The following is a 14,109-nucleotide window of genomic DNA, read 5'->3' as shown; positions in this document are numbered from 1 at the left end:
CTATATCAGAGAAGAAAATTGTCGCCAATGGATAAATGGGAACTAACTATCAAGCTTTCATACTCCAAGATCACTCTCTTGATCAATGTGTTCATTTAAGATTTTTGAAACTGAATAGTTGAACCAAATTAAAATTCATGTTTAACTTATATTATATTGCTTACTGTGTACTCCGTATTTATGATTTCTATAAGGCTTGTTGATCTCACGAAATACGTTCTATTATATTTATTTTCTTAATTTTATAGATTTTTTTGTCGGAATTTGTCTTATGGAGCATACAATTTCGTATGTAATAAACTAATCATTAATGTTTTATTTAGCTCGGAATCGAGCAAACTAAGGTATTGTACAAAAATTGAAACTCCGTATTAGGTTTTTTATAGTTATCGCAAAATTAATTTAACGTCATTTTTTTTACAAATTTTTAATACATATCTCTTGAATAATCTATTTATACCTTCTTGTAAAACAAATACAAATGGAATTTGAAGAAAATATAGTTTCTATTGTAACGAACCGTTGGTGAAAATACCAGAGATATAATTGTGATGAGACATACTCCGTATAATTAAATATATCTTCAATAATATTTTCCTTCATAAAGTTCCGATGTTAGAAATGGAGAATTAAAATAATACTTAGTATCATAAATTATTCAAAAATAATTAAGTCATACTTATAATTTCAATTTCACTCATAATTTTGACTAAAATGATTATACCTTACTTTATATATATATTCATTTACATTACTTTCCTACAAAAAGTAATTAAAAAAGTGAAAAATGTTGCGATAAAGTCTCAGGATTTCTAAAAAATGTTACAATTTATTTTCAGTCAAATAAATTTTTTTTTTCTATAAAATATACAACTTTTCATATTCATGCAATATTTATGCATATATATTTTTTTAATTAATCAAATTATTATGGGGTTTATTTTTCAAAATGGCTCCATTAAAATATTAAATTACATGAAATCATTTACGAAGTTACATAAATTCATTTACGAAACAAGTGCAGATTTAACTGAACGGAGGAAATACGATATTATGAACATAAATAATATTAATGACAATATGGAGATTTATGCAATTACAAAATGAAATGAAATAAAAAAAATAAATTAGGACTTCATGAGTACATCAATTAAAGAAAAAGAAAAAAAATAGAAATTTAAGGAGGGGACACATGACAAGTAAAATATTGTGTTTTGAAATATTAGTATAGATAGAGAAAAGAACTCTTTTGTATTTGATTGATGTTTTTATGGCTCTATAAATAAGCTTATATACTAAAGTAACTAGCTTTGGAGCCCGTTCAAAAAACGAGCAATTATATAGTGTTTGTTAAGCCGTTTTTTAAAGTGTTAATTTTATTTAGGGTTGTGATTTTAGTTAGGATATATTATTTATATAGAGGTGATCAAATTTCTAATTTGAAAAAATATATAAATTATATGGTGAATTAATATTAAGTGTTAAAGAGGGAGATGAAGTAGGAGAGGTTGAATATGAATTCAATGGTGAAATGATGTTGGATGAGGAAGATGTGTTGAACTTATGAAATGCTTCGTATAACAAACAACATGAAAAATTAAAAAATACAAAATACATGGATGAAAGAATGAGGTGACACATGTCATTTTAGGTGACACGTGTCATCTAATCATGTATGATTATCCTTTTTAAATACTAGGTATAGACTAGGTATAGATTAGGTAAGACATATTAGAAAACTGCTCCAAAATAATTCTAAAAATATCATACCGAATATTCACAAGATAAATTATTTAATTACATTATGTAACACCCCGACAATTCTCTCTTTTCTAAAATAACCTTTTAATATAAAATATAGAGAATTATCAAGGCATTATCGCCCGTGTGAAAACGTTACGGCTTATTCAGAATTTTGCAGCGGAAAACATAAAACTAACTTTTAGGTTCATAAATAATCTATTACATATTAGGTCCAAACCAATTAACTGAATTAAGGAAATACGAATAGTACGACAAATTTCAAATCCAAGTTAACAAATTAAATCACTTAATTAAACGAATAGAACTACAAGCTCTCTAATCCCGATCCCAATGATGCATCATCTTCAAACCTGTAGATGGGCAACGCTTATTGATCCTTAGAGACTGCTCACCAAAGATGGGTCATCACAGGATCAATAAGGCATAGCCATGATCAACACACACAAACAAAGCACGTAATCAGCAAAGCTGAGTACTACATACTAAAACAACAACAATCCTAGCATGATACTATCAAACCCACACCCCTAACATGATACTAATAAATATAAGTAAGGACAGACAAAACATAATAATTTGACGATTATACTTGACTAGACTAAGCTAGACTTAATAACCATAATATCATTTTAGTTGAAATAGACAATGGACCGAGTTGACCATCCAGAAGTCTTCACTAAGGAAGACGAGGTACGGGCGCGACTCCGTAACCTCAGTGACCTGCGATATCGAGGAACGTTTAAATAAAAATAGGACACGGTGATCAATCCGGTCCCAGAAAAGGCCATGGGCTACCACCATGAACCCCAACTCCTGTTTGTCCGTCACTTCAGACGTGCACAGTCTAAAGCTATTGCTATTCAGTTTCACTTTACATGATTTACAAATTGAGATTCCGTTATGACTCAACCATTACATAAGACAGACAATTCACATTTGTTCACAACTGTTTTTATCTTGGAATTAAGTAAGTGATCATAAAAGCATCAATCAAGACTCATTCCAACTTAACCAACCTTTCCTTTAACCATGAGCAACCCTGTATATGGGCATAAAGTTTCAACTTACTAAACAAGGTCCTCCGCCCTTATAAAGTAGTGAAAAGATAGAAAGGGAACAACAACCAATTGATCCAACCCAATCATATAGAATAATCTAGTGTTCCCAACCAACATGTTTGTATCAAACATCCATACTAACATGTTACAGTTCTTATAGTGCAAAATAAGTTCAATAAGTTTGTCCAACAGTATTAAACATGCACATTCAATATAACCCAGTTCGTCCATAATATCAACATCACCAAGTTCAACAATAATATCAACATAACCAAGTTCAACAACAAGATTCAACATGGTTTCAACAATTAGCACACATTCCAAGCACACAGGTATGTACGTACCTTGTGTAAACAAACTGCAAGGCCACTTTAATAATTCAAAAGTCGCCTACGGAGAATTCTCCACCTAACAACAACCAATATAGACTCATATCAATTCATATTGAATTTTCAGCAACATTAGGGAGCTTCAAACCCTTCCTAAACATAATTAGAACATTTCCCAATATCGAAACTTGAATATTTGATTTCCTAGCATCATATTTATTATGTTAATTATTGAAATTCGTTGAAAACTCTTCAAAGCATCATACTTTGAATTTCCAGCAATATAACTACTTTCAAACTACTCCAAAACATAATTAACATGTTTGAAATCATAATAACAATAACTTTAATAATTCCTAAACATCCTACCATGATTTAAATCATTAAAAACCTTAAAATTCATACTTTAAATAATTAAAAACCAATATTTCAATGCATTTATATAATCTGAAATTAATAATTTAATTATGCAAACATATAATTCTTGAAATTCATAATCAAATATAATTTAAATTCAAGAAACATAATTAAATCATTAAAACGTAATTCAATTCATTAATTAGTTTAGGGTTTAAGAATTAACCAAAAAGAGAGACAAAAGGGTTGCTGGCCGGCGGCAGTGGCGGCGGCAGCAGGCGGGTGGTCTACGTCGCGGCGGACAAGCGGTGCGGCGCGACTGGTGGCTGACACCAGTGATGGTGGCGAGGAGAGTGTGCTTGCGTGGAGGAGGAAGGAGGGAGGAGCAGGCTGGGCGGCGGTGCACGAGGAGGCAGCGGCCGTGGCTGGTTGTTGTCCTGGGCGGCAGCTGTGGTGCTGTCGGCGAGGAAGAACTCGCGGTGGTTGCGAGTGGCTGGACGAACGACAATGATTAAGGGGAAGAACCAAAATCGAAACCAAAAGAGAAAAAGAGAAGAACGAAGGAGAGGAGGAAGGAGTTACCGGACGGAAGGGGAGGTTGGCGGTGGTCCGATGGTCGTAGGTGGCCGGTGACTGGCGGCGGCTGGGACAAAGTGACTTGAGCGTTTTTGCAGGTTCACGTGAATGGAGGGTTTCACGTGAAGTGAAGGAGAGGGGTTTTTTTTTCTTTTTCTTTTTCTTTTACGTGAAGTAGGAAGAGAAGGGAGGAAGTAAATTTGGGTTTATTATGTTGGGCTTCATCAAATTGGGCTAGATTTAGGAGTTTAGTTTTAGGATTCGAATTCAAAACCGGATAGGATCGTTTTCTAAATTCAATCAATTTTCGTAATTCGATTTCTTTTCAACGAAAAATTTTAAAATTACTTTTGATTTCATAAATCATTAAAAATATTTAAAATGTAATAAAATAAATATACTTTAATTATATATTTATTTCTAAAATTCGTAAATTCTTATTTAAATATAATTAACTATACGTTAAAATATATAAATAATATTTCTAAATTTACGGGGGATTACACATTATTTTTCCTCCAATATGAAGTGTGGTTAGCTATACTCTGCAACTCTCTAGGGATTGAGTGTCACTAGCAGAGATTAGTTCTATTGTTAAAATACTCTTCATGTGTGAAAAGTCTTTGCAAGGTTCCGTGTTTATCTTACTTATAGTATCTGGACAGTTTCAGATTGAACTTCTTAAGAACTGGTCATTCTAAATTCAAGAGTTTCTTTAACTCAGTACTAAATGCCTGCAAGTTAAAAGGAAAAAAAATTAGCAACATATATAAAATATACAATCTTAAAAAAACAGTGTATTTATGCATATAATTTTCAAAAAATGTTGCGATAAAGCCAGTGATTTCTGAAAAATGTTACAATTATTTCCAGTCAAATGGACTTTTTTCTACAAAACATACAACTTTCTATATTCATGCAATATTATGCATATAATTTTTTATTTATAATTAATCAAAATACTCTAGGTTAATTTTTCAAAATGTCTCAATTAAAATATTCATTTACATGAAAAAATTTACGAAGTTACATAAATTCATTTACGATGCAAGTACAAAACAAATTCAATTATACATGCAAATACACAAATTCAAAAATAATATTTTAATTAATAATATTGTCTCAAACTACTTTTTTTTAAGTGAAGTATTATTGCTTATATTAATAATGGGACAAATTTTCCATAAGAACATACGGATAAACTCAGACGGACTATGGTTTTCCCATACTTGTTCATCATCTATCTATCTATCCATACCTATTCTATAAAAACTATAACCACAATTCACAAAAGACATCTGACCCTCTAAATACTTTCCTCTTTCCATTTTTTGTTAAGAAAAACAAAATGCATCAGCTGAAACTCCCCAAACGCAAGAAATTTCCAATTAATGGGCATTATTGTAGACTCTCATTCCTTCACACTGATATGTCTTATTAATTGATTTCCATTATTCAACTCCTTCATTATCTCCATTCGTATCTGTCTGGTCAGTTTTTCCAGATATTAATCATCCCCCATTCAACGTTTCAAATTCTTGCAATTACCTTCGAATATAAAAATTCCCCCTATAAACCTTGAATTAACACCAGTCTTCCATTTTAGCCTCCATTTGCAAATAAATAATTGCTTTAATCATGTTATGGGTTACTCTTTGCTACCCCAATCATTTATTAGGGTTCAATCTCTCACATATTTATGCAATTGTAATTGTATATATTTAACACATTGGGTTCTCCATATTGTTATGGATCAACTCCCGATTATTATTTTGACAAATAATAGTTTGGTTGAAGCAATCTCGGACACTGCTTAAATAGCTTGCTAAAGTGAATAACTCTCTTCAAAGGCAAGTTCTCATGTTGATATTATTTCTACATTTTTTTCCGCTAATTCTCCGGATATGATCGAATTCCTTTTTTTCCTATGTGTTTTGCTTATTCCGTATACTAATGTCTACATTTTAATCGTTTAAAAAAATAACTTTTGTGATGCTGGTTGGATTGATTTTAGATTTCGGTGTACACATTTGATGTTTTAGATTATAAAATGTCATATTACTTGAAATTTATACATTTAAAGTGCACTATTTTTAACATGTGAAGAGAACATGTGAGAGAGAGATCATCATTGGACATAAATTTACCATGGGGTACACAATACACCCAGCTTCAGCCCCGTTTAAACCAAAGTGTGGTTTGCGCTAAGGTGTTCCTCTCTCACCATATATGTTTCTTTTTTGTATGAACATACTATCTAGAATGATTTCGTTAGCGGAAGATATTAAGCTAAAAGGGGCTGAAAGTGACAAGAAGGTCTCCTTCTATTACGCATTTGTTCTTTCGCAGATGATGCTATGCTCTTTTTTAAAGCAAACCAAGGACCTTCCAGTTGCATTATGAAAATTTTGGAAAGGTTTGGGAAAATCTCTAGGCAACAATTAAATTTGAACATGTCTTTTGTTAAGTTTTCTCCTTCAATGGCTAGAGAGCAAAAACAGAACCTTAAATCCGTCCTTTCCATGCCTCGAATTAATCATATGGGTAACCATTTAGGGGTTCCAGTTGATATTCAAGGAAAGAAAGCGGGAAACGTACACTTTCAACTCTTAGTGGACAAAGTAGCTGGGAAGATTCTGAATTGTCACAAATTCACCCCATCACCCATGGCGGGTATGAAGCGGGGCGAGTGGGGATGGGGCGGGGCGAGTGGGATGGGGCGGGGCGGGCGGGGATGGGGCGGGTTCAACACAAAATCCACACCCGCCCCATCACCCATGGCGTGTACGATTTTTATACCCATCTCCGCCCTATCACCCGCCAAACCTACCTCCATCCCCGCCTACTTGGGGCAGATGCGGGGCGGGTCTCCCACAAAACTCGCCCCACTGACATCCCTACCCTTCATCTTTTCCAACCAGCTAAACTGATCCTTATGTAGACAATCCTTTTGAGTATTTTTTTTCCCATGTAATGTAGTGCCTCAAGCGGCCAAGTTCGGTAGCAAACAAAATAGATTCTCTTAGGGCACGCTTGGAATGTATGTAATGGATTATGAGGTAATAAAAGTCAAATCACCATAATAAAAGGACAATGAAGGTGAATTGGGGTGGTTGCAAGGAGGGTGGTGTGGTGGTATTGTGATGAGAAGTTGTGGTAGTGGTGGTGTTGTGAGGAGAAGGGAGGAAGGGTGAAGTTATTACCCCCCAAATGAGGGTAATAATCGCCCTAGTGGGATGGTGGGTAACTATTCCCCCCATAATGAGGGTATTTGTTCCCCTTTCCTTTTATTTTCTTCTTGCCAACACTAGCTTGTTCCCTTTGCCACCATTTCATCCCCTCATCATCACCTTCAATTACCTTAGTTTGACTTTTATTATCCCTTTAATACATTACTCTCAATCCAAGCATGCCCTTATAAGTAGATTTTGGTGGGCTGGTTTGAAGGAGAAAGGCATAAATTGGTTTAAGAGGGATGTGGTCAATAGACCAAAGTTTATGAGAGGCTTGGGTGACAGGCCTAGTAAAAAATAAACCTAATTCCACTAACAAGGTAGCAAGGGAAGTCAGGATCGTATCCACAGGGAAACAAGCGTTCTTTCTACTATTAAAACTAAGGTCTAAACTATTGGGAAACAAGAAAGTTGGTTGATTTGTATATTAAAACTAAGACAATAATAAAAGAGGAATAAATAAGATATTAAGAGGTCTAGGGCATAGGTTCACCAATGAACAACAATCCGGGATGATAAACAATATTAATAATCAATAGAACAGTTAATTAGATTAGCATGCTCTCTCGAATCGATACTAATCATAGACTTAGAATTAACGGGCTCTCGCTACGTATTAATCCCAGTTCTACCTATTGACACAAGCCTAAACATCAAATTGCATCTCTCGAATCTTAACTTGATATTGCTAGACTAATACAATTAGACCTGCGCAAATCTAATCGCATAGTAAATGAAATCAATCAATAGGAATTAACCACAATACCAACAATCAACAACATTCAATCATCCCTTCATATTAATTCATGGATTCCCAAAACCCTAGAATATAAACTACTCACAAATATTTAATTTAAACAAAGCAAACATGATTAATGAAAACATAATTAAAATTGTATAAAGAAGGAAAGAAATAATAAATACCAAATTGAAGAACAAAGGATGAAATTTAAAGTTTGAAACTTGAAAGCAATAATAAAAGTAATTAACAAAAGTTTAGAGAAAGAATAAAAACTAAGCAATAAACTAAGGTACTAGAAAAAAAATAAGATCCCAAATAATATGTCTAAGGGCTATATTTATAGTCTTGCCCAAAAGTAGAAGAAAAAAACCGGAAACAAAGCAAAAATCCGCGCCCAGGGGTTGTCGTCGCTCGATCGGGCAATGGGCCGCCCGATCGGGCGATCTGCTCGTCAAACTGCACGATCCCGTATCTTAAAAACACCATATCTCCTTCGTTATAAGTCGGAATTAGGCGAGTGACCACTCGTTGGAAAGCTCTTGAAGTCTAGAATCCAACCCAATTTGAATCGCTGCATTTGGAGTTGTATAACTCGAGTTATGATCAAAAGAGTGGACGACATTCAGTTTTCTACTTCTTTCACTATTCGCTTTGCATGAAAATTCTTCCAACTCAATGTTTGCGCTCTCGAAAGTATATAATCTCTTGTATTGATTCAAATAAGTAGGAAATGCACAAAAATATGTTAATTCCTACAATGATGAACCTGAAACTACAAACACACTACAAGGAGCACATCTATATATTATACTAAAAGAGAGGAAATCAATGTGGTGATGACAAATGTCACTCATTGATTGGCCTCTCTTTTAATATTAATTAATTAATTAATATATAATTTTTGTCATATTTAACTTATTGTATTTTATGGTAACAAGAACTAATATAGAAAAATAGATAAAGAATTAAAAGATTCATCTTTATTTAGCAATATTTTTACTAACTTATATAGATCATTATCCTTTCAAAAAAAAAAAACCTTATATAGATCATTAGCATTTGGCATTATTTATTTAAGGAATAGTGCATTTAGCATTATCACATTCTCATGTCCAAAACCCAAAACGTAAGTATTAAGAATGTGTGATATACATATCACAATCTTTACATAATGAAAATAAGTCTTTCCTATACATGGAGCATTTTCCTATCAATATTTTACAAACTCATATGGAGCATTTCCTATATATGTATAATGAATATTATGTGAATCTATATATATCTATATCTATATCTACTCTATCTATCTATATATAATATACATTACTACACTGCCAATAAAAAAACAAACAAAAATCCGAGATATTAAGGACTGGTAGAGACAAAAACCCGAGATATTAAGGAGTGGTGGAGTTTTACTTTGCTTAGGTCGTGTTCAGTGTAGTGTTTTAAAAAATGATCAACGTTTAGCATTTATCTATAACTACATACCGAGTATCTATATATTATACTAAAAAGAGAATAAATTAATGTGGAGCTGACAAGTGTCACTATCTAACTTTCCTCTCTTATAATTTGAAAAATATTGAAATATATGATTCTATGGGATTATATATATAAAAATAATACGGGGTAAAATATTTTGTAGTATGAATTTTTTATTAACTTTCTCTATATAAAAGTAAGTTTATTCTAATACTTCGTATATAGCAAAGATAATTGCAGTCAAGTAAAGTCAAAGTATATTTTTCTTATAGGAAAAATTATAATTCTGATTACTTAATACAAACTTAATCTATATCTATATCTATCTATATATATACTCTAATAAAACACAGAGCGCTCGATGTAAAGCTGATACATGTCCCTATCAGTGTTTATTATTTAATTTTTTTAACTTACATATATATTAAATAATTATTTAAGGTAAGAAACATCTTTTACAAATCCATTTTATCATATTCGGAGTATTTGAAAGAATAAAACAATTATATTACTTTGTCATACTTAACAAGAGTTTCATAATATAATGATCTACTACGTATTATTTTGTCAACCTTAAATAATTATGATCCCAAACAAGTTTAGAATGACCAAATATAACAAAAAATGTATAATATCATGAACGTAATATAACATTTTAAAAAATAGATTCTTCCTAAAAAATACAAGTACTAAATGTGATATTATACAACATTGAATAATTATACATAGCTTACAAGAAGAAGAAAAGCTAATGTAACCTATATATTACGAAGTACTTACCTCCGTACATCGTATTAAATAAGCAAGCCTCTATCTTTTACAACTAACACATCGTGCTCTCTGTGCTTTTTTTTTTCCCCCAAAAAGTACTTCAATTTTTTTTTAAAAGATAATTCAAAAAAATAGATACTACTTCGTACTCCTTATCTTATAATATTATAAAATTACTTAAATGATGCATTAAGATTATATGAATAATATACTCATTTCTAAAAATCATCTCATTTCTATAAATTATTAATAATACTTTATACCAAATCATACATAGTAATAAATACTTAATGAAAAATATACTCCATCCGTTCTTAAATATTAGTCCCATTTTGACTTTTTCATCCGTTTCAACTCCATATTTAAACTTAAATATATATCCAAATACGTACGTTAAAGAAATATAAAAATTTGATATTTTTAAGATACGAACAAAACAAGATGTCACATGATTATATTTTGAAATACGAATTGGAAAGAAATTAGAAAATTGCCTTCAATTGTAAATAGTGACAAGATTCCAAAAGGGACTAATAATCAAGAATGGAGGGAGTATATCTTTTGATATTTCTAAACAAAAAAAATTAATTATATTTTAATATATTCTTTCAAAAAAAATCTTTTTCAAAAGTAATACACGAGTATGGTAATAAACAAAAAAGTATTTAAATATTACAAGAAAAATTGATAGCATTTTGAACTATTTAAATATGCAGTTTCATAGATAATAATATTAGTGAAATTAAAATATAACTAACTAAATTATACTTGGTATGTGCTTCCTCAAATACTATGACAAATATGATCAAAACTAAATTCTACAATTAATTGGTGGACTATGATTTATAATCATATATGCATTATAGTCATGAAACCCAATTTAGTTTGGGAAGTTAGTATTTTTGGAAAGGGCCCAAAATTATAATATTTACTTCTTTTTTCCCACAACTAAAACCTAAGTTCCCATACTCATTCTCATTCAATTAAAGAAAATTCACCTTTCATTCTACCTACTTTCTCAATAAAAAAATATTCGATAACCACATTTCAAAACTTATACTAAAATTATGTGTCATGATATGTGAACACTTTAAATTGGGACAGAGGGAGTAGTTTAAGGATTATTTTTAAATAACGAATTAATGTCAACAAGTATATGCTCAAAAGTGTAAGGATTAGCATAGAATAAAAAGATGGTGTTTAAGATGAATCATTGAACATATTTGATATAAAATTACTTAAATAACACACTTTGTATTATGAGTTTGTTAAGTTATTGTTGATAATATTTTTTTAAATTAGAATAGCAGATTAATGTAACGAATGCAATATCACTTATATATAAAAAAAATTGTACAACATTAACATTTTGATACGTGAATCGTGCGTCTAACCTTGGTGGATTATGGGGATAAAAATGTATATGTCAAGCGATGATGGATTTTAGGGGGTATTGCGTTCTATTCACCTGATTTTCATTTTTTTTAATGAACTTATCTTATATGAACTTATCTTATATGAACTTACCTAAACTTATTAGAATTTATCTTAGTTATAAATTATAATTATGACAACCCTTATTTTTCCAGAACTTATCTTATCTGAATTTATGTGAACTTATTTGGACTTATTTTAATTTTAAAAATAAATGGAAATAACGTGAACCAAACAGAGCCTTAGTCTGGAACCACATGTCTATCTTATCTTCATCTGATTGATTATGATTATATCTACATATTTTCACTATACTTGCATATTATAAATTCTATTTATTTACTCAATCACTCGAATCAGACAACCGGATTAAATTACAGAAAAGAACAGTGTTTTAAAATTCAAAAATCTCCTACCAAATTAAATAAATTTTTTGGATCTAGGGGTGAGTTTAGGGGGGGGGGGGGTATCTGGGTGGTGAAGGAGCGGGGATGACTTTTATTTTATACCCCGCGAGGCGGTGATTGGGTTGGTATGAGGATGAGTACCATATACTATCCTAGGTAGCGGGGATGAAGATGACATTTTTAAACGGATTTGGAAGTGGAAGGACCATATATATTCCGCACACGCCCTGCTTCAGAGTCATCTCTACCTAAATAAAGTAGATGGTGTGGATAGATATTAATTGATCGCGTAATGGATATATGGTATATCCATTATTAGATGATATGATTATCAAAGTAAATGTGGATGAAAATAACTTTATGTTTGACATGGTGATGAACGAGGGTCAAAATAATCTTTGTGTGAAATAGGAGGGTCTCTCACAAATTTGCTTCAAGTGTTGTAGATTTGGATTTTAATTAGAAGAAAATCTATAAGATCTATTTAGAATACAATTTTATATAGCTATAGTTTAGATTTCATGCAAAATTAATCTTTAGATCATAAACCGTGCATCGCACGGGTACTATACTAGTTAGTACTAAAAATCGCTCCGAAGAGCTCATTTGAGATCAAAAAGTACTAAGGGACGGGGTAAAAACTCTATATAAAACGCATATATCATTGGGTATAAGGTCAATTGATCCCCTTAATGATTCCCTGTTATTTAAGCAAGCTATGAGACTGCATAATGATCATGAGCTTCTTGCTTCATGTGTCATTTCAGTCCCCATGGTTGTTGTATTTTCAAAAGAGATAGGCGGAGGAGTATAAGGGGTGTAGTTTCTATGGGAAGGAGAGGGCTTCTATAAAGCCTCTAGGATCTTTGAAAAGGGATTAGCTTGGAAGATAGAGGATGGGAGGAGTGTGCTAACAACAAGTAAGGCATGGGTTGAAGGGAGAATTCCAGTAGTTAAGTGACCAATTGTTGGCTGATTCGAAGAAGTGGAGAGTTAGGGACTTTATAAATCATGATGGAGTTTCTTGGAAGACGCCTTTGGTTAGACAATTATTTGATTGGAAAGATGCGAATGACACTCGAACTCAATTTGAGCGTTAAAAATCTTTAAAAGCTGATCATATTTGACCAGAATCTGATAAAACCCAACCCGGCAAGACCTAACTCATAGGCCAACCCAATTTGTATCCGGCCCTGACCCAACTTGATCAGACTCGCATGGACTCAGGCCCAATTGTGTTGAAAATTTTGTGTGATCCTCATCGTTAAATTTATTTTCATTTCATAGAATTTTTTCCTTGAACAAAGAAGGCTAACTACACATTACTAGACCTGGTTATTGGACAGTAGACCTGGTTATTGGGCGGGGCGGGTCAAAAGAGGGTCGGGTATTGAAAGGGTCATTTTTAGCGGGTCGATAATGGGCGGGTCAAAAGCGGGTCGCGGGTCATTAGTGGGCGGGTCAATAAACGAGCAATGAAAAATGAAAAACAAAATAGCCATGTGCAAGTACAAGTAAATACGAAGCTATACACGTAATTTTTTGTATAATTACGATTTTAATTTTCAAAATAATTGTAGTATAAGTTTGACCCTATAATGACCCTGTCCAATAAAGGCCCTGTCCAATAAGAGCCCTGCCCAATAAAAGCCCTATTAACTTGACCCTAACCCTATATCCATTGGATTACCCTGTCCAATAACCAGGTCTATTGGACAGGGTAGTCCAATGGATATAGGGTTAGGGTCAAGTTAATAGGGCTTTTATTGGGCAGGGCTCCTATTGGACAGGGCCTTTATTGGACAGGGTCATTATAGGGTCAAACTTATACTACAATTATTTTGAAAAATAAAATAGTAATGATACAAAAAATTATGTGTATAGCTTTGTATTTACTTGTACTTGCACATGGCTATTTTGTTTTTCATTTTTCATTGCTCGTTTATTGACCCG

The sequence above is a fragment of the Spinacia oleracea genome, chromosome 4, assembly GCF_020520425.1.
Source record: "Spinacia oleracea cultivar Varoflay chromosome 4, BTI_SOV_V1, whole genome shotgun sequence".
Lineage (NCBI taxonomy): Eukaryota > Viridiplantae > Streptophyta > Magnoliopsida > Caryophyllales > Amaranthaceae > Spinacia > Spinacia oleracea.
Note: the sequence above shows the minus strand (reverse complement) of the source record.